Below are 22,006 nucleotides of genomic sequence, written 5' to 3' on the forward strand. Positions count from 1 at the left end.
AACTGTTGTGCTCCTAGTTGTTTTCTTTATTTTTATTTTTTTTTGTCAGTACACTGCTGGGCAGGTCAAGGAATTCTCCTCTATGGAGAAGATGAAAGAGAGTGAAAGAGATAGCAAATACTGTATTTAATAATGAGAAATAGTAATTATTATGGAAACACTAAATATTATAGATGTTGCCCTACATGGGAGATATCAGAAAGGTTGTTTTGCATTACTGTGTCACCACTCTCACTTGGTTTTGGCTATAAATTCCAAGAATAGATGGGAATTCCAGCTTCACCTACTTGATTTGCGAAGTGTTTATGCCTGTGATGAAAGGGGAATAGCTCTGTGATAATTTATGAGTACCCTGTTTTGACTTCGCCCCATGAACAGAATGGTTCAATTCAAAAGGAAAATGAAAGGAAAAGTATGGCTCAAGATAAGCCACTTTTCTACAAACAATAGCTGAGAGACACAGCCAGGCTTCTTTGCACTGGAGGGGAAAAGAATTAGGGATGTGAAAAAAGTAGCACATTCACAAAAGGCTGGGAATTGTCTGGGAGAATTAATCTGAGACACTTAAGTGCCTGACAGAGCTCAGTTTCCTGTGGTTACCTTGTAAATTTTACATTGCAAATACATTAATAAATACATATTTTTTTCTATCTCACTTATCTTTTTCTCCCCCACTAAATATTGTTTCAACTGCTAAATGTTTTACATTTAAGATGTCTTTTGTATTGCTGTGCATCACCAACCACAAGCTCCTGCAGGCAAAGAGGACTAAGACTCTCATCCTGACTTCTGAGGAGGTGCCCTTGACAAACAGAGACTCAGAATAATGAAAAGCCCATGACAAGGCAGGACCTTGGATCAGAAATGAGACTGGAGAGCAGATACCTCTGCAAACTGTGCGTCTTTGTGTTCTGTCCACCTTCTTCTCATTGACACATACAGTAATGTTTGCTGTCCTGGGCAGCACCAGTTCAACCAGGCACCTTAATAAAGTGGTTTATTCACATTTAATGCTCAAAGAAATTCGGGCTGTGGCACTGAAAACATGCTGTAGCAGAACACATTAGAGGGAGACGAATGATCAGGCACACCAGGATCCCTTTATGCTGTGCTGGCAGTATAAGGCATTTAATAACAAAGAAATGCAGCCCCTGTAGCCCTCCCTGGGCATGTGCCTGGCTGGGTGCAGACGGCAGATTTGTGTGGTATGAGGCCAGCTGCAGGATTTTGGCTGTGTTCCTCCATCCTCTGCTGTCATGCAATGCCTATTGGAGACCCCTACGAGAATGGTGTAAACAGGCATGGCGTGAATGAGGATAAGACCCTCATGTGAAAGCTAAGTACATACCAGGGAAATCTCCACTGGGATAGGCAAATGCCTGGCAAGAATTACTGGTATCATATTACTTATTTATTTATATCAAATCTTTTTTTTTTCCTTTACTTCAAACTCATTATTGGTTCTTATAGGCACATACAGCCACAGACCACCACGACCCCTCTAATTCTCCTCTCTCCTTCTTTTTATTTGCTTGTAATGTCCAATTGTTTTCTCTTATCATAAATTAGTCATGCACTCCCTCCTGGTGGAATGGTTTCTTATATGCTAGTGTAGCTCTTAACATAATAGGACATCTGGGTGTTGGTTGAATAATACAAATAATCAGACACAACACTTTTACAACATGTTTATTTTGGCAATGCTGATATCCTTTGTCTGATTAATGCTGACATTTGATAACTGAGCTGTATTTGCACAAATAATTATGAAAAGTAGATGTTAAGCCTGACTACTTAGATTAGCTATCACACATCTTACAAAGCATAAGACAGTTTTTGGCAGTGTTGGACTGCCTAAATTCTTTTCTTGGGCTGAGGCACAAGAGAGTTTACAATTACTTAGAGAAGATGTGAAGAGGCTCAATCTAAATGTAAATTTGCCCCTCAGCCAGCCCAGCTTACAGTAGCCGAAGTCTAAGATGTTATTTTCTTCTATTGCAAATCCCTATTTGAGATCTTCTTCAGTGACACCATAAGAGCAGCCAACTCATAATGGCCAGGCTCAGAGTTATGAGGGAGCACTGATATTTACAGAGCTAAATCAAAATAGTAAATGAAGACACAAAGGCATCCATACAGGCCATATGTATGGATAACCCAGCATAAACCTGGTTGAGTCTATCATTATTCCCCCTTTATATGTTGCAGATCATGAGCTGTAATTTCTTTGTGGCCACATTGTGCTCTGTGATTATACCATCCCAGAGGAATCCTAATCAGGGCCAGCAGGTGTTAGAGTGACACGTTACCAACAGCAATGAGGCATAGCTTCAACAGAAAAATGTGCGACATTTTCAAGTTCACAAATCCACAATTTTTTTTTTTTGCAAGCTCTCCCTCAACTGCTCTCTCTCCCTGAGGGATTCAAAGCCCCAAAGGCCTTTTTTTAAAGCTTTGTTCCTGGTCCCAGGAGTTATATCTACATTGTCACTTCTTGCTCTTTATTTGTACAAAACCTGATTATTAAAGGTCTCAGTTCTTCACTGGAGCTTCTGTCCTCCAGTAATTATATTACTAATTTCCATAACTCAATCAGGGAATGAAAATAATTGCATGACTAGCTCCTGTAAGGGGCTGAGCATGAAGAGATGTTATGCATATTCATCCAAAACTGTGACCCTCCCAAAACCCAGCCAAGCCCACAGTCTCCTAACTCCAGTGGTAAACTTAATTTTGGCCATAAAACCCCATGGGTGACCAGAGCTTTTTCCTTGTCCATGCCTGCACATTTGGAGCCAGCAGGGGAGCCCCTGGGCATTGTGCAGTTTTCACCAATGCTTTCTAAAGGGATTTTTGGGGTCCACACAAAACACAGAGGCAATCAACTTTGATGAGAGAACAGCAGCACGTCACCTCTTACAAAGGTGGCCATGTGTCAGGGCAGCAAGTGGGAAGTCTGACTTTGAAGCTTCCTCAGCCTGCAGGGATTAAAGACCAAACCCTTAAATACCAAGAGGCTGCCAGGGCCCGGTGACTGCTATCAGTAATTCCTGCTGGTACTGAGCCTTTGTGTGTGTGTGAGAAACCTCCTGGGATCTGGCTCAGGTTGGGAGGCAAATGTGGCTCTTGCACCCTTGCTGGGGAGGAGCTTGTGCCTCCCTCTGCAAGAAGCAGAGGTTCCCAAAGGTGAAGACATCCTTATTCTTCCCAAACATGGAGCTACTTCCTCTCCCAGTTCCTCCATCTCTGGGTTAAACACTGCTACCCAGGCTACAACCCTGTACAGGTGGGTGTTCCCAATTGTGCACTGTTCCTCTTTCAACATCCAAGGAAATGTCAAAGAGCCAGAATATAAAGTCCTTTATGTTCAGCACCACAGAGGCAGAGTTTTTCCATTCTGGTGTCTGCTTGAGAGTCACAAAAGTTCATGCTGACGACTGACTTGGTCTGTTACCCATTGTCCCATCTCTGCAGAGTACATCCAACTGTTATTCCAGTGGGAAAATAACCTCCAAAATTACATATCATGCTATTGTACTAAGGAGCATATACCTTGCTGTTAGAGTTATTGCCTCTTTTAGAACTAAACAAAGAAAGTGTGGTTTCCAATGTTAATAAATTTGTACTTTTTCTCCTCAGAAACCACCTGTGATGTCAATAAACACCCACATCCACATTTTAAAATTTATCACCCACTTCCCATTCTAGGCACAAGTACTTGGGATCGGCTATTGTCTGTAGCCCACCCCCGTGTGCCACTCATTTTCCAGCTCCCTAACTTCCAAAGGATCACTTATGTTTCATGAGATGCAACAGGGAGAGACCAAATAAGTCAGGAACCATTGAGAATAAAAGGCTGTCTCTAATCATAGGCACCAGAAGAGGAACAGCTCATTTTGGGTCTTCCTGCATAGACCGTGCGGAGCTGGCACAGAAAGGTAGCTTTAATTTATCAGGTGTTCAGTGAGGAAAAAGAAAGATGGGTCATATACTTGTTAGTTACTGAAGATGGATGCTTTTCACATTTTCTGGTTATTGAAATTGATACACATTACTGGATACAGTTTGATACAGTAAGATACAGTTTGGTAGAATCTCAGCACCAGAAATATCTCACAGAATTATGAGACATTTTAAAAGCTAAGGAGGCAGACTAATAAGATGCCTGTTGGTTGGTGTGTAGTTTGGATATCCTGCAAGGAAAGTGTCACCTTACACAGAGCAAAATGTCAGGCTGACAATATTACAAATTATCCATTTCTAATGGTACAGTTGGCTGAAGAAAGCTACAGAAAACATAATTCTGTGCACATACATAGCTCTGATAAGTAACCAATATCCCAATATAGGAAACATTCAGCAGGATTAACTTCCTAGATATATCTGTGCCAAATTTAGCAATTAGAGTCAGTATTTTTCCACACTGCTTCATTCTCACTGTACTATTTCCTCCTACTGTTAGCACCTCTTCAACAATTTTTTTCTGACCATGACTAAGGAGGCTGTTCCCAGAAGAAACTAACCCCCAAATTTTCATTAACTTGCACTTCAATTCCTCCTAATACACATGGGCAGATATACTGTAGTTTTGTTTTACCCCTTTTCAATAGTTTCTATAAATCTACCTTGATTTCATCCCAAACCTTTAGGACCTCTGGCTTTAGTGCCAATTCCCTCCAAAGCTGCAGCCATTTTTGATTTAAGACTGTTCTTTGAGACAGCTGCTCCTTAGTTTTTTCCCTGCCTCTGAAAATCCCAAACAATTGCTTCTTACAAATACTCTGACAGTGATGGTTCAGGAGTTCCTTTGTGCTCGGTGCATCTGCTGTTCTGTTAGGGCTCAGAACAGCTGATTGCCGAAGTCTGCTTTACAATTCTGTGTTTCCACGTGGAATTTCCTCTCCAACGCCCCCATCCAAATTTGGGGCACGTCATTGCTTTCCCATGAGACCCACAAGCTCTCAGTTACGCAGCACCTTTGAGGCAAGTACACAGTTAGCTCCTGCAGTTTAGACTCAGCTGAGAAGGTTCCACAATGGGTTGAGAAATCAGCTATTTTTAAGGAAACAATGCAAACAGTGTTTAGGACCAAAACTAAAGGCTCAGAAGAAGCAGAGCCAGTGAGCAGGAATGCATTATCCTGACATAAGGAGAAGTATAAGCAAGTAAGACTGATTTCCATTCACTAGAGGAATGTTTGGAAGACGGACCACTGGTTGTGGGAAATGTGGAAGAACACAAAACCTATGATCTCAGCACAGTCTGACTCACCAAGAACGGTATTAGGGGTATACTGGGGGTTCTATGTTCTTTCACTAGACAGGTCATTGGCTATAATTTTTGAATTTAAATAAATAAGCTAGCACCTCCTATTCAGAAGTCAAAAAACCAGCTTTGTTTTCTTGTCTTGTAGGGTATTACAGTTTGTTTATTATCAGTTGCAGAAAGGAGAATGGTGTTTTCCTTCATCTATAACAGAAGGTTTAACAATAAAGATGTTCACTAAATCAAGGAGTTAATATTCACTGAAAAATTTTTTCAGAGCAGCAGATACTTGTAGCACATCCAAGAGGTGTCCTTAGCACTGCATTATTAGAATTTTAAAAAAGGCTCAAAACTTTGACATGTTGAATCTTTAAAACACTTCAAGGGTTTTCTTTTTTGAGGCTAGATGAAAGCAGTTCTTTATATCATTTGGTATCAGAAATTCTGGTGTTTTATAAAGAATAAGATACAGTCTGATAACTAATTGATTTACTGCAATTCGGGTTATAGAGACGAGCCCTGAATGGTGTTGAAGAGTCTTGACAGAGCAGGAAAAATAAGGAAGAAGAAAAGTTTTCTAGTTATCTCATAAAAAAAGTTTAGGGTCTGTATTCCAGTTTCTGAGGGAAGAAATATCTCTTTGTCAACTTCTTGCCTGGCAATGGAATTACAGCTCTGCTAATCTTTATTTAAAATCATGAGGTGACAGCATGGTGCTAGCACTGACCAGCCTTGTGATGTTGAATGTATTTAAATGCCTCACCTGTGCAATAATTAGTCCAATATTCATATGAAGATCTTTTTACATTAAAGAAAAGATAACCCAAAACTCAATTTATTGGATGTATGTCTTGGTCTGGGAGTAATTACAAGTTCACACTGCTGTCCTTACACTGATGGTGCAACCTCCTACATTAATTTTATCCTGCCCCTTGTTAAGAACAGGCACTTGTAGGAGGGATGCCACAGCAAACCTTGTTAAGAACAGGCACTTGTAGGAGGGATGCCACAGCAGTGGGTGTCCCAGGAGTGTTGCTCACATCTGGCCCCAGCCCTCCAGCCCTGTGTTGAAAGGAGACAGGACCTGGGTTTGGTTTTCCTTCCTTTCTCCCATCTGTGCTGCTGTGGGCTTGGCCCTCTGTCCCAAGGGCTCGTGTTGTCCATCCCCAGGGAGGGGCTGGTGAGCTGTGCTCATCTTTAGGTAGCTGGGCCATGTGAATGGGCCAGGAGTGCAGGCTGGAGTGTGGGCTGGAGCCCTGCATGTGCTGCCTCTGCTGTTTGTTTCCCTGGAGAAAGCTAAATCCACCGTCTATGGCAGCACAGCTTGTGACTGCTTGGGTAAGACTAGATTAAGCCCAGAGGGAAAAAAAAAAAAAAGAGTAGGAAGATATGCCTTCCAAAAGGGGATGTCAGCACAGAAGTGAAATCACAAACCAGCTGCTGCTCTGTGTGAGTGCAGGAGATGATTCAGCACTGCATGGAACATAGACATTAATTAAAAATAATAAAATTAAACCATTGAGGCTTACATAGAAAATCTAAGTCTTCTAAATATCAAGAGCTTATGAAGTGCACAATAAACCATTTAGTTCAACATTTTCTCAAGAGTTTTGATAAAATCTGAGTTTGGAGGTTCTTGACAATTCATCTTGTAATGAGCTAACAATTTGCTGCAATGTGGAAAGCATGTAGGGATAACTGAATAAAAAGGAAAACTGTTAATCAAGTTTATCAAGGAACCTATCAAGGAATATCACAATACAATTGGCATTTTTAACCTGTTTATTAGCAAAGAAAGAGAAAATCTTCATTCACCAAATTTTCTCACAGCGAAATACTATTCTGGTGGCTAAAGACTGCAACAGACTCTAGGAAAACCTTAATGAAATTACATAATAGACAATTTTTGTGTTAAACTAAATTTAGACCCATGCAAGACTGGGAACTAGAGATGAGCAAATAATTCTTTCTAAAATGCATTCAGCATATCTAGCTTTTGTATATGTTTGAGAAACGCTGAAGACATTTATGTGAATATGATAAAGAGAGGTTTCTGAAAGTTTAGAATTAGCTGAATTGAGTGAGATGAAAAAGAAACGTACATGAGAGTGGAAAATGTGACGGTAGGACACAGAACAAGGATGAGCCTTTCTTGACAGTTTTGTATGAGAGGGAACTTTACAGGATTTTTAAAATATAAGCAAAAACATATACTCTGCATCATAGCTTATCAGCAATAAGAAGAACTAAGCTAACAAATAGACAATGAAGTTTAGAATAACAACAGGAGTAAATACAGAATGGGGGAGAAAAATCATACTTTGAAGGAAAATAATAGAAGGTCAGTAGAGAAGCTCAGAGAGTTTGTAGACCCAAAATGATCAGTTGGTTATCACAGGAACATCTTTAATGTTTTCTATTTATTAGGACATTTAAGAAATATTTCAGTAGTTAAAAACACAACTTTAGTTTGCTTTGAAAAGGATTTACTCTGTAAGAAATGTGTTGGTCAACATTATCTGAAGCCCCAACCACTGGGCATTGTAGCTGTGCATGCTGAGAACAACTCAGAGATGAGAACTGGATTAACCTTTCATCATTTCATGGAGATCTGTGCTGAGCCTGTTTTGGCACACCTTACAGACAACTAGCATTGGATTGCACACCCAGAAATCTGTAAATCTCTCATCACACAGCAAAGTGGAAAATCTGGGGGAGAAGGAGACAAAATATGGATGAGGAGAAAAGAAAAAGCAAGGTTACAGATAAAATTACCTTCCAACAATTAATAAAATATCCCTAGGTCTAAGACATACTTCTTGTTACAGTATATTTGGAAAACTAGTTTTGGAACCCCAGTGCAGCCTGACAATGACTTGCACCTCCCTCTCCTCCACTTATCACACACCCCTTCCAAGTGGATGAAGAATAGGGAGGATAGGGAGGAGGAAGGGACTGGTGGTGGCTCCATGAGATGTTGTGGCTGTGTTACCACACCTGCTGGCTGTGCCTCCCTCTAACAAATCCACCCCACACATCACCGACATTTCTTGCACCAGGATGTCCCTCTGCTTTCTGTGCTCAGTGGTGCAGAAGCCTCTCACCCCTCCTAGGGTGAGCAGCTTTGCCCTGAGGAGTCTCAGCATAACGTGGCAATTCATGAGGAGCACGACAATTTCAACAACAATGAGTTTATGTTTGTGCCACCTCTCATTTTTAATTCATGAATACATTAATTTTGTATCATTTGCATCATAACTAGAGCCTTTCCTGCAAAGGAACACTAAGGATTCATTATTTTTATCTTTTTTCCCCCTCTATTCTGCTTTGCTTTTAGTCACCTTCTCTACATGAATTAATATTACTTCTCCCAAAAAACAGGCATGTGGGATTTATTCAGGCAAAGTGCTGATATTAAAAGTGGGACAATTCCCTTTAGTAATAAATAGTGAACAATAATGTAAAACATTATGGTATGACAGCCATCACCTGAATGAAGAATACACACCTGACTCATCCTTTTTGCTGTCTGTCAAGAGCAATACATTTGGATGTGGCACTGCCTCTGCATGTCACACAATGGGTTGCCTTCTTATTTCTTTTGGACTTTTGTACTAAAAATCTGTTTTCTCCACATTCCAGAGATGTTTTCATAAAACTCCTGTTCTTCACTGAAGGCCAAGAAGGATTTGTATCTATTACATCTGCAAGTGTTGCTGATAATTTTTATCTCATTTTGTAACTTTAAAGCTGTCTTTAGTTGCTTTAATTTTGGGCTCTGTACACCATCCTTTTTCCATTCAAGACAAGAGTTCACTATCTCAGGAGGCAAAGCCATGTACAATTTTAACAGATCCCCGAAGAGATGAAAAAGTTATGAATGGATCCTTTGGTCTAGATGAATACCTATTGTGCTGATGTGACTGTATGAAACACAAAAGGAAGATAAAAAGGGAGGTTCACTTTTGGCATGTGGATTCTCTTCTTTTACTACACTTTCCCTGAAGCATGTCCCTGCCTTTGTTTATCTCCATCTCCTGCTTTTTCTTCTCCTCTAACTCCTGCTCATTCAGAGTATTAAAATCCCCTTTGTCCTTTGGGCCACATTACACCTCTCTTCAAATCCTTGTTGCCTGCAGCATAATTTTTAAGGTCTTATCCTCTCATCTTCACGGGGGTACCCCTGTGCCTCATGCTTTTTACCAAGCATAAAATATAATCAGGGCAAGAAAGATGCCAGAGGCTTGCAGAGTTTGAAACCATTATGTTTAAGTCTGGCAGTAGGTCAAGGCAGAGATGCAGCTGCAGAGCTGCATTTTGGTGTATTCTTTATGCCTCATCTGTAGCAGAGGTGAGCTATGTAAACTACCTGTTGAAACCTTTGTGTGATGGAAAATCACACAGTGAATAGTGCCAGTAAATATACCGTCAAAAAGAGAACAGGGAAGGAGAGGGAAAAAGATAACAGCTGTTGAATGAACTTATTACCTCACTATGGGATGAAAGAAGGTGACCAGGAAAACCTGGTCATGGGTACTTGGCAGCGCTTTCCTGCCTCACCTCTTCAAGAGCAAGTAACACTCATCCACTGCAGGAACAGCGGTCACAGCCTTACAGGATGGATACAAAATATGGCTTCAATTTCTCTTTTTTTTTCCCCTCCCCAAAATTACACATTTATGGTGTTTACCTCTGAAAAACTTTCAAGAATACATCCCAATTAATATGCATATTTGAAATTTTACATTGTATTAAATGAAGAACACAACCCAAGCAAAACTATCAAATATAAGGTTAAGAATTGAAATCTATATTGTTAACTCAAGGCTACCACACAGTAAAGAGCAAAGCCTTTTAAAGGATACCATACAATACATTACAGATCTAAGCCTTTCAAAGCAGGATATGCAGGATTAGGGCAACATTTTAATCCAAACATGATAAAAGGGAAAAACCAAATAGGCAAAACAGGACTACTTTACAGTGTTACATAAGAACTCACACAGAAAAGTAATTCAACCCCTGATTCTGTTTTGTAATGGTACCAGGAGGAAAAATAATATTTTAAAAACATGATTTTTTTTAAAAATTTTTCATTATCTGATCTGATACCATAAATATCAAAATACTTTAATCCAAACTGTATGGCTACTGCCATCACAGTGCAGAGCCCATTTTGCTCGTGAGCCTCAGTCCTGTATTTTCTGTTTCAGCACATATCAGTTTCTCTTCAGTACCAGCTCAGCTCTGACATTTTGGGAGTTTGTAGCCACTGAAATACTCAGCTTCGTGACGCTTTTCAAATAACCGCAGCATTATCTACACTACGTTCTATTTTCAAGCTTGTGACAGATATTCTCAGCACTGACTCAGTCTTGAAGTCCCTCGCATTTTCAGGAAAAAAATGCTAAGATTACACTATCCTTTGGGACTATGTATTCTGCCTACATAATATACATCTATTTTGTAAGCAGCTTAGGGTAGGAACCATGTATTATATAAAGTTGAGTGTATAGCCAATGCCCTTATTTAGTAATAACCCATGCTTCCACTCCTGACTGCAGTGCCTGGTGGCAGACTGGGATTTGTTTGTGAAGAGATGAGTGGTAGCACAATAACATCTACTAAAATGCACTTGTTATTCCTGCCTTTCCCATTCAAAGATGAAGACAGGCGAGCAGCCAGCAGCATAACCTCCTCAGTAATTGATATGTGTAAGAGGCTCCTAGATCCTACCCATGCCATTCCAACTTCCACCTCGCCAGGAAGAAATGTTGTGATGGAGATGGCAGCATTATCCTCAGGAGGGTACCACCACTCCCTTCCTTCCCTTTCTCCCTCACACTCTCCCCTGGGCTCTCAGAGAAATATGTTGCCTTTGAAACTCATGTGCCAGGATATTATTCAAAGATTTATGGCTCCTGATTCTTGCTACAGTCCGCTTTTGCGGCTTTGTTTACTTGGCAGGGTGAGGGAGGGAGGAGGGAACTGGATTAGCCTCAAAACCCCACAACAAAAGGCAGAAAAGCGCTGCTTTAGGCATTTAATAATCCGCGTTTCTAGAGAATTACTGAATATGCTGGAATTATCTCTTGAAAATCTGGTGCATTTTAAAGGAGTTATTCATAGCACTTAAGAAACACTTCACATCAAAATAGATCTGAAATCAACAGGAGTTTTGTTCTGATCTGGTAACCACTGTCACATACCATAAGAAAAGAGCAAAACAAAATGTTCTGGTTTTATTTACTTTACCTTAGAAGCATAAACATTACACTGATAAAAATAATCAGAACCACTGGGATCCAAGTACTGGGAAAAAGAGAGGCATACTATTCAGGTTTTTGGTCAAGTGAACAATTTTCTTCCCATTTGTAAAGACTTTTACAGTTGAGAGGGGACTACAGTATTTCCCTGAACACCATGTGGGGAGAGGACTGGAGTATTGGTTTTGTTGACTTTTTTTTAGGAGAGGAAGAAAACTACCTAGTCTTTGCTCAGGCTATTGGACAGATATAATGGCTCAAAATGCTAATTTGCTTAATTGCATTAGTCCACTCCCCTCCTGTTATGAGAATTCAAGCTTCAATGGCAAATTCAACCTCCTAATGAGATTATGGTGCCGTTCCCAATATGAGGCTGTGGGGTGGCAAAGGAGCCACGCGTTTCCGTGGTGACTGGCTGAGTGGTTAACCCTGGTAAGATGGGGTGGAAGGGAGAATCAGCCTGAGTGACAGCACTTCATCCTTTAAACTTCAGCTCATGGCTGAGCAAAGCAGAAATAGTGCCAAGCAACAACCACAGGGAAATTACCTTTGTTTTAATCTTTGTCTCCTCCAGCTGATGTCAGTAGAAGGGGACAAGACAAAGGACCTCAAGCTGTGGTAAAGATCATTAAAACAGAAGAATACAAAGCCATGGACATGTCTGTGCCATCTATTAAATATTAATATCTGTTGAATGCAGATATTTTTCTTTGCTATGCTGTTTGATACTACCATTATCATCATACCTTTAATCCATTTTATGTAGTTTTATTCCTTTTTTAAGCTCCTTTGTAATGAAGGTGCCTTTTAGTCAGCTCCACTAGCTAATCAGATTGCTTTCCCTTCATTACTCACATTGGGCTTTTAAAGCCTGAAGCCTAAGCTAACTGGAATATATGGTCACGATTTAAGTAATGTGGAAGAGCTGAAACTGTGCCAGAAACACAGCACATAGCTATGTTTTTATTGCCTTCATATTAAGAGCAGGTGAGATGCTTTTGAATCAGGTACTGTTCAATCAAAAACATACCCAATTAGGAGTATAACAGATGTGTTTATCACTCACAGATTTCAGTGGAAACAACTAATAGCCTTTTTTTGCCATTTATCCAATAAATTTTGTGAAGACAAATGCAGGGCAATGTTAAAGCGATCACGTCTATAAATGGAGAACAACAATAATTTTTTGGGAGTATATGATTTTTTCCTAAGGCAAGGGTATTTCTGAGTCAGAGGACAATGCTGCCCACATGCAATTAAGGAGTCTATAACCCACACACATGGATCCCCCGAGCCCTGTTTAGCTCACAGCAGTGCAAATCCAGAGAATTTCCATAGTGGTCAGTAAAGTCAAGCTGTTATCAAAAACACCCATAAAGGCAAAATTGTTACCTCTTTTCACAAGCCTGTGTTATGTGAGAAAAGATTGGAGGCACAGGCCCGTGGGCAAGCCTGAATGAAGGGATTCAAGGGCTAGATGAATTCAAAAGTGATAAAAAACTTACTCTGACCATCAAGCACCACTGGTGTGTGATTTGCCTCTCTGGTATGTGGCTGCTGCCCAGGAGCGTGGTGGTGGGGAACAGCAACCTGGTGCAAGGGCAAGAACAAAAGGAGATACCATTACTATGTGACACCACCAGTAGCAACTCCTAATTCTTCTACGCTCTAATTTAGTACAACTGAGAGTGTCATCAATTGCTGAAATCTTTCCACTATTTTTAAACCTCAGGGAGCAAATGGAAATCACATTTTAAAGATGGAAACTTAATTAGGGTTTTTGAGTAGTCATTTACCAAAGGAGAAGCGACAAGGGCAGCTCTACATTCCTTACCTCTCCTCTGGGAAGGTTTCTAATGTCTGCCACCGATCCACGCAGTGTTTCTTTTACTGCGGATTTGTCTGTGATGGCTCCCGGCAGATCAGTTTGATGTAGCTGGTCACCAGGGTAAAAATGGAAGAATCAATAAGTTTTTCAGTTTGCATTTTTGTTTTCCTCAGCACTTTTAGGAAAGCCTGTAATTCTCATAATCACATCCTGACCTTGATTCCCAAGATCATCTATTTTTGAAGATACCTACACTGTAATCAAAGCTGCCATTATGGCATTGCTAGTTACACGTGTAGCTGCTTTCATCTACCTAGACTCAGATTAAAGGCTCCTGAAACATTTAGGCTGCTGAAGCCAATGGCAGGAAGGCTGGTGCAGCAGTGGAGCCCTTACATCCCACAGGGGATGCTGGGCATCTACTTGTGAGGACCAAGAGCTTGGTGGCCCTTCCCATGACAGCTCCTGCCTCTATGGCTCTGCTGGAGTCACCCTTTTGCCTCCTATAAATACTTTATTAGCCCCATCATGATCAATTGTCTGCAGATAGGTCTTTAAAGCATGACCTTCTTCAGTCCTTCAGACCAAGTATTTATTAAGTGTGTGGACAATTGTGCTCATTAAGTTCTCACAGCCCATGTGGGGTGAGAGCAGCAGCTACTGTTGTGGCTGTGACACACATCTGCAGCTCCTCCTCTTCATCTCTGGAATTTTTTTCCAAACATTTTTTGTCTTGGCTTTCTTCAAGTTTCTTTGTAGTTTCCTGTTGCTCTAGAGCTCAGGAGAAGTAGTTCTGGCGTACTTCTGAAAGTTCAGCAGGATCAATAAGTTAGCAGTTTAAGAGGCTGAGAGGCTGGGAAGAAGGCAAGATAATCACAGCACCTTTATAAGGTATTTAACACATAATAAAATACAATAAAACATTTTGATAAATAGATTAGGAGCCTAATCTCTCTCTTGGCTTTTCTAACAGTGACAGAGATGACTCGTCCTGATCCCACTTGCTGGAGGAACCTAATTTAAGCATCCAGATTTAGATGAGTTAGTATATGATGTGTGACTCCTTCCCACTCCTGTTCATTTTTCCACTGCTCACATGGGTAGGAAATTCAGATGGATGCTACTATTTTTTTTTTTAGCCATGTGATGTGACCCCTTATTGTTAATGAGAAGAGATTAACCTTTTGAAATGCGAGGATGAAATTACACTCTTTTCAGGACTAGAGCCACAAGCTAATACAATAATGTAGAGCCTCGGAAAAAGCTGCGGAGACACCCAAATTTCAGATCTGAAATTTGTTCCTATAATGAGAAAGCCAGAACATTTATTAAATGGTTATTTAAACAGGCTCAGGATCACAATCCCAACCAATTCTGCTTTGGCCAGGAACAAAAAATAGTTAAGAGAGCAAGGATGCAAACCCAGACCTCCACCCACAGTTTCAGTGGGAGAAAAAAATCATCTTCCAGATGGGTTTTGCCATTGACTAATCCTGCAACAGCAAGAATTTTTATTAGCATTAGGAGGCCTAGGAACTAAAATGATCTCTTAAAATGCAGCCCCAACACTGTCTGGAACTGAATTTTGGGTGTGTAACATGCACTCACAACAGACTTTGGCTGTACTATGCTTTGAACACAGCTGCGAGCACTCATGTAGTTATTCCCTTAGAAACATCTATCTTGGTTATGGAACTATTAGGAAATATGGTTCTGGAAATCCCTAGAAAATAACTGCTAGTCCTTATAAGAGATCACTCTCATCTGACCAGAAGAACGATGGAATATAGGCAGTATTATGTGGAAATTGGGAAAAAAGAAGGTATGGAGGCAAAGAAATACCAGGACATACCTTTGTCATTTGCATTACCATAAAATAGAAACAAATATGAGAAAAATGCTCTCCTGATTCCAATTCAGAATTTGAGGGATTCCTTAGTTACATCTCCACCAGAGGTGAGGGGTCAAGGACACTGCCCTTCTCATCAACATTTTCAGACTACGCGACATACGCTTAGGTGCTTGTGTATCCACAGGGGAGGAAGAAAAGGTATAATGCAATGGGCATTAAGTAGGTTCATCCAATTGTTGTGGTTTACCCCCAGCTGGCAACTAAGCACCACACAGCCCCTCCGTCATTGCCTGCCTGCGTACCAGTGGTATGGGGGAGAGAGTAGGAATATTCAGACTCATAGGTTGTGATAAAGACAGTTTAATGGGACATAAAAGGAAGACAATAATAATAATAATAATAATAATAAAAAAGAATTTGAATATAAAAATCAAGAGTTGCACAGTGTGATAGTACCAGTCCGTTCCTGAATGGTGCTTCCCAGCCAGCTCCCCCCCAGTTCATATACAGAGCATGATGCCATATGGTATGGAACATCCCTTGGGTCAGTTGGGGTCAGCTGTCCAAGCTTTGTCCCCACACAGCTTGTGCCTCTCCAGCCTTCTCACTGTCAAGCACAAGAAGCTAAAAAGTGCTGTAAATTGTTCAGCAACAACTGGAAACATCAGTGTGTTTTCAATGTTACTCTCATACTCTCATACTAAATCCAAACCAGAGCACTGTACCAGCAACTAGGAAGAAAATTAACTTTCTCCCAGCTGAAACCAGGACAGAAAATGCAGAAAATACTAACCTACATTAATGCATCTCCCTTTTAGTTCTACTGTCTTGCACATCACTTGGAATGTCATGTCAAATATTGTAATGCTAGAAAAAGTGATTTTGCTGCTGTAGTTGACATAGTTTCAACAAAAGCTGGGGGTCGAAGTTTTCTGTCCACCATAAAAGTAGCCTGACATATATGTTTCAAAAACAAAGTACATACAGACCATTTCTAGTTGAAAGATGCTTCCACTCACACGCTGATGATTTTGTTGGCAAGATCTAGACTATGCTTTTTAATATTATCAACATTTGTTTCAGTTTCTCTCTTCCATTTCAGTCTGCTTCTTCCTTCCTTCCTTCCTTCCTTCATTCCATTCCTTCTAATTCTTCTGCTCCCACTGGAGTAGTGCTCTGGAGGCTCCTGGCAGTCCTGTCCAGTAGGCCCATGTGTGCATGAGACTTTTATGTGACAGTTCCTTGGATCCTGATCCAAGGGTCTGAGCCCTGCTTGCTGGGGCTGCCAGAGGGGTGCTGGTGTGCCACTTGCACAGTGCTCAGCCAGCTCCCTTCTGACTGGCAGGAAGCACACCAGGAGCTCAGCTCAGCTCAGCTAGCACTGACAAGGCAAGCACTTCCCCCACTAAATCTGGCAGCCTGACAATACAGGTTTAATACTAAGGAGGCCAATTTCCTCATTAATATTTGCTTGACTAGTCTTCCTCCTTTTCTCTTCCACTTTCAATTCTCGCATGTAAATCCAACCTACTCGGGACATGCTCCCATCCATTTTCCATTTTCTCTTCGTTTTCTCCACAAACACTCTTTCAACTCTCTTCCCTAAAGTAGTAGTAGCCAGACAAACCTCCCTTTTTTTGTTGTTTTGTCTCTCAAACAGTGATATTTACTTATGATGCCTTCTTAGAGCTGTGCAGTGCATAGCAAAAATTGGTCTTGTTGCAGAAAAACTAAGTTCACTTTTATCACTGGCCAAATTGCATGCTTTGTCCATTAAGGGGGAAAAGAGAAATTGAATTGCTCAGAACAGCTCTTTTCCATCCTCCTTTGAGTTTCATTATCAATGACATTTTCTATTTCAGCAGACACCTAAACTTTCCTTATGAGCTTCCAGCACAGCCAGGCACAACAGCCACTATTTAAATCTCTCCTATACAAATATTTTATCCATAAATTTTATCTTATGACCCAGGAAGACATAAAACTCAATTTACTCATTAACCTTAGCTTTCTGAAACTGCAATTACTGCCCTGTGCACAGTCAGTAATTGAATTGAAAAGAGGTAGCATGCAAATGCCAGCCAGTGCTAGCTACTGCTAAATAGATAATCCTGCATGCTCACTAAAATTGCATGTGGCACACGGACAGCAGGTAGAAAAGCAGAGCGTTAGAAAGGAAAATGCACAAAGTAGCATTTGCAGGGATTAAGGAGATGCAAAAGACCAGACTCGCAGGAAACCACTCAGTGGGAATAAACACAACATGATATTAGCTTAGGTTTACGATTACAGCTAATAGCATTCAGTTATTACTTTTGCATTGAAAAGAATTTTCTGCGTGGATGGTTTCACCACAAAATCAGATCTTTTCTCCTTGCCTTTTGTAATTCAAGATCCTGGCTACCATTTTATATAGTAGTATCTTCTGCCCCACCTGTCATGAAAGAGAACAAGACATTACAAATAAGGACCAGCCTAATAGAATGAGATTCAACTTGAAGTGTGCTTGTCTTTCAACATTGTTACTTTCCATTTTTTTCCTCCCACTGAAGCATGAGTGCATGCTTATCCAGGCTTGCAGACAGTGCTTTTCCATTTTCCAGCTTGATCTATGAGTAGATGACCTCTTGCAGCTACATTTCGTATCTCATCATAGCCCTTGCAGAAGTATCTCACTGGTTGCCTGAGTGCATTTATCATGAAACCTCATATCCCTCTCACATTTCACATGTTTTGTTTAGCTTCCTGCTTCCAGTCCTAATTTCTTAATTTCTTCCTTTGCTACTGGGAAATGTGCCAGTAAGTAAAAAAATGCCACTTAAAAGGTTGACTCACCATGGTTCTGAACCCATACAAGGCATACCTACATTAGTATTTTCATTCAGATCAGGACCATTCCCTCTTGCGCACTTTGGTTCATGCCACAAAACTGTGCTGGTGGACATGAAGAGGATTTCTAGCCATGGAGTCTAAAGCAGAAGCTGTTCTTCAGAAGCACGGGCAACAAATTCCAACTGGTATTGGCAGCCACTGCCCCAGGCCAGACTACAACAAGTCCAGAGCAATCCCTTCCCTAGCAAGGTCCAGCACCAACTCATTTCAGCAGATCTGCTCATTCTGGATCACATCACTTGTTAAGAGTGACACAGCATCCATAACATAAGCATACACAACCTTCTCCTGTTTTAATTTGGTGGTGCCTTGCAAGAAGGCACCTACAGAGATCTACAGCTATGTATAGAAAACAGTAAGTTATTTTGCTAATCTTTTTGTTGTAAGTGATGCCTCTTCAATCTGATGTTTATTACACTAGTTATCTGGTTCTCCTCTTTGGCTGAACTTGTCTTAGTCTGACTGGTAACCTTAGTTTAGCTTGCTTAGCTGTAACTTATTTTTTTGTAGTGACCAGACAGCTACTCCACATTCTACGTACTTTTGCTTATTGTAATCATATGATGTAAAAGTTTTTATAGAGACAATGGTGGCAGTTGGTTATTCTACAAAGAGAGATGTATTTAGGACTCACACATGCAGCAGCCAGTGCAATTATATAGGAATAACAGCAAGGCCCTCAAAGTGTGAATACTGGATGTGGTCTAGACAAATACAGGCCTGGATTGTTAAGAGGGGGCTTGGAATCACATTAAGGATGCAAATACTCATCAATGGTAAATTAAAGATACTCACAACTTGGAGCAGGGCAAAGCTAGTGTCAGGAGCAAAAGAGCAGAAAGCATTATCCAACACATTTAAAATGCACTGTATATTGTAAATGCAGATGAGATGCACTTGCAGACCAGTGGAAAAAAATGCAAGATCCATTACAATATCAGCAAACATGAAAATAGCCCCAAGTGGAACCTAGAGTGTGGAAGAAGTTGCCAACATTACATTCCTCTTGGCAAGGAAGAGGAGGAAACCCAGTAATCAACACCACACCCCAGTCAGTGTGTGTGCATGTGCTCGTGTGCATTTCTCTGCAACAGTTTAAATTGATTATTTTTCATTCAGTCAGAAGTATTAATTTAGTTGGATAATAGGGACTGTGAAATTTAGTAACTGGAGTAAAATCTTAGTAACTGTATATTGCATTTTATTTAAGCCTACAAAAAAGTCAGTTACATGAAAATTGAATTCTTGGCTTCTCAAATAAAGCATGTCCCCAATTTTGCTTTGAAAAAGACTTTGAGAATAACAAACTGATTTCAATTAAGATGTATTTAACAGCCAGTTTAAGTAATCCTTGTCTGAATGCACAGAATTCACAAAAATCTGCAAAAGGGAGTTATTTTGATATAGATTTATATCCAGCATCAGTGGAACTGGATGTTAAATGTAACCAAGCTTAAACTTTTAAACGTGTCAATGTGGAGATTTTCAAAGCTTTTGAACTGCTTTTCATCTGCACATAAGGTGACAGAAATAGTATAACTTGCCTGTGCTTTCTTTGGAGTGGTGACTACACATGTCTTATACAAAAACCAGCCATTTTTTTCTTCCCTCCCACACACATTCCACTGGAAGAATTCTCTAAGGGACATCAGAGTGACATCGATCTGGGATAGCTGATAGATACTGTAATCAAAGAATATAAGTCAAGTAGAAAAACAATATTGGGTATCTAAGAATACCTTTCATATCCAGCCATCACAGACTGCATGAAAAGGGAGATCCACTTGATTTCATTTACCTGGATTTATAAAAGCCATTCTACACATTCTCACTGGAGACTCTTAGAGATACTAAGATGCCATGGAACAAAAGTCCTCTTCTGGATAAATTGCTGATTAAATGATAAAAAGGTATTGTGTAGACTGATGTTGAAATCACATTTTTGAATGCAGTTCTGGCCCTCTTGAAAACAGATGATAAAAGAAAATATGTACAGAGGAGGGCTGTAAGGATGTTTAAAGGTATGAAATGCCTTCAATAACAGGAACAACAGAAGATAGCAGGACCTGCCAAGACTGCAAAGGGTATGACTGATGGAAACACTTGATATAAGAACTTAAAATTATGGGAAGTTATTTTACCACAGAAATGGTAGAAAGGAAACAATTGTTCAACTGTTTTTTCCTGTAAGAGACTGCTGGGGGATGAAACAAATTAGTAGATGATAAATTGAAAGTTAAAAAGGCTCTTTTTTTCCCACAGTCTATTTTTATGATGTAGCACTTACCACCACAGTATATTGAAGATATCAATAATCCACATGGGTCTAAAAGAATGCAAGCAATTGGCCAAATTCTTGAGAAAAAAAAATCCATTTTGCTATTATGATTCATCAGTTCAGGGACAGCAGAAGTTTACCATCAAGACTTCCTGCCCAGCAGGGGAAAAACTTTATTTTCTGTAAATTCTTGTTTATTTTAGGATTGCAGTGGGGAAAAAGCTTCCACTTCATGTTTTTCTATAACACAGGGGATTAAGTTAATGAGGCTTGAGCAGCCCCTTCCATTTCTCTATTCTTAAATATCAAAACTGCACTGGAGCAAAGAAAACAATGCCCTTATCCAGAGGTCACCTCTGGCTGCAAACTGAAGTTCTGGTCTCCTCTTCCTTCCAGTGGTTACTGGAGCTCTTTGGATTTTGTCCTCCCCCCTGACATGCCACTAAAACTCCTTTAGGGGCAGGTGCAAGAAGGACTACAGTCAGAAGCCTGGAGCATAAAGTAATTTTATAATTTGGCAGTTAACACATTTTGGCTTCTTTCCCTCTACTGCCTTCGACTACTTTCCCTCTTTCCAGGCAAGCTTGGACAACTCCACAAAGCCTGTGTTTACATGGCTACTGTGAATCTGCATCACTATCCCTGAGATAAAAACCTGACTTCTTTCTTCAGTGCTGGTCAGCTTTTAGGGACCCAAACTCTTATGCCAGCCAGGGAAGGTGTCTGTGGGACAGTGTGTACTAACACACTGAGATACACATGGGAGATTTTATAATCCCTAAATACAACATAAGGGAGTTTCAGAGAACATAACAAGGAACTCTGGGTTGGAGGAAAGCATAACAACTTTAATCTAAGCAAGCATCTTAATTCCCTCATCACAATAAAAATCATAGCTAACACCAACCAGGATTCCTCTTCTCTAAGAACCAAAATCTTCTTCAGGAAACAAAAATTAAAACTTTATGTAAAATAAAATGAAATATTTTAGAACTTTCTGTTAGAGTCCACTGGAAGCTGGATTCTTTTGCAAGGGCTGGCACACAGCCTGACTGACATAAAATTTTGTTTAAATAATATTGACCCTGTAACCACCTGTGACATAACAGTATCCTTGAGGAATAATTAATTGAAACAGAACTCTGAAGTACCTAGCACTAAAACAAAAGATTTACCTTTACAATTTTAAGGAAAAACACCCTCGACAAGAGATGATTCACCCATATTTTGGCCAGAGTTGGAAGGAAAAACAGTTTCACTCCAGACCATCTAATCAAGTACAGAGAACAGATTCCACAGGAAATTCCAAGAATAAAAAAAATTATTATGAGTCCTGAGCAACAGCGAGGTAATAAATCATACAGAGGGTAGGGTTTTTTTAACATTTTGATTAATTTATTAGGAAATTAAGAAGGCACATTTGGATATTTACTGATTTTTGAACAAGACTCTGAAGGGGATTCTCAAGAAGTACACCTAAACAGATTATACCTATAGTTAGCTAACTGGAAGTTAGCTAAGAACAGCTTTTCTATCATAAAAGATACCAAAGAAAACAGTTTTGCATAGAGAAAATAAAGTGTCTTTCTAATACTTCAGTACTTCCTTCCTTGTACCGAAACAAC

General features: G+C 40.1%; 1 long non-coding RNA gene across 2 annotated transcripts; it reads right to left on the bottom strand.

Moving 5' to 3' along the window:
• Nucleotides 1–29: 29 nt before the first annotated feature.
• LOC117003751 lies at nucleotides 30–21,847 on the bottom strand. 2 transcript variants are annotated; one of them, XR_004419554.1, is made up of 3 exons: nucleotides 13,366–21,847; nucleotides 6,240–13,121; nucleotides 30–6,196 (listed from the first exon to the last, which is right to left on the bottom strand). It is a non-coding gene; the product is annotated as an uncharacterized LOC117003751 (long non-coding RNA). The 2 variants fall into 2 exon arrangements; XR_004419550.1 differs by having other exon boundaries at nucleotides 6,240–21,847.
• Between the last annotated feature and the right edge of the window lie 159 nt (nucleotides 21,848–22,006).

Source organism: Catharus ustulatus, chromosome 1 (assembly GCF_009819885.2).
Source record: "Catharus ustulatus isolate bCatUst1 chromosome 1, bCatUst1.pri.v2, whole genome shotgun sequence".
In the NCBI taxonomy this organism is placed as follows: domain Eukaryota; kingdom Metazoa; phylum Chordata; class Aves; order Passeriformes; family Turdidae; genus Catharus; species Catharus ustulatus.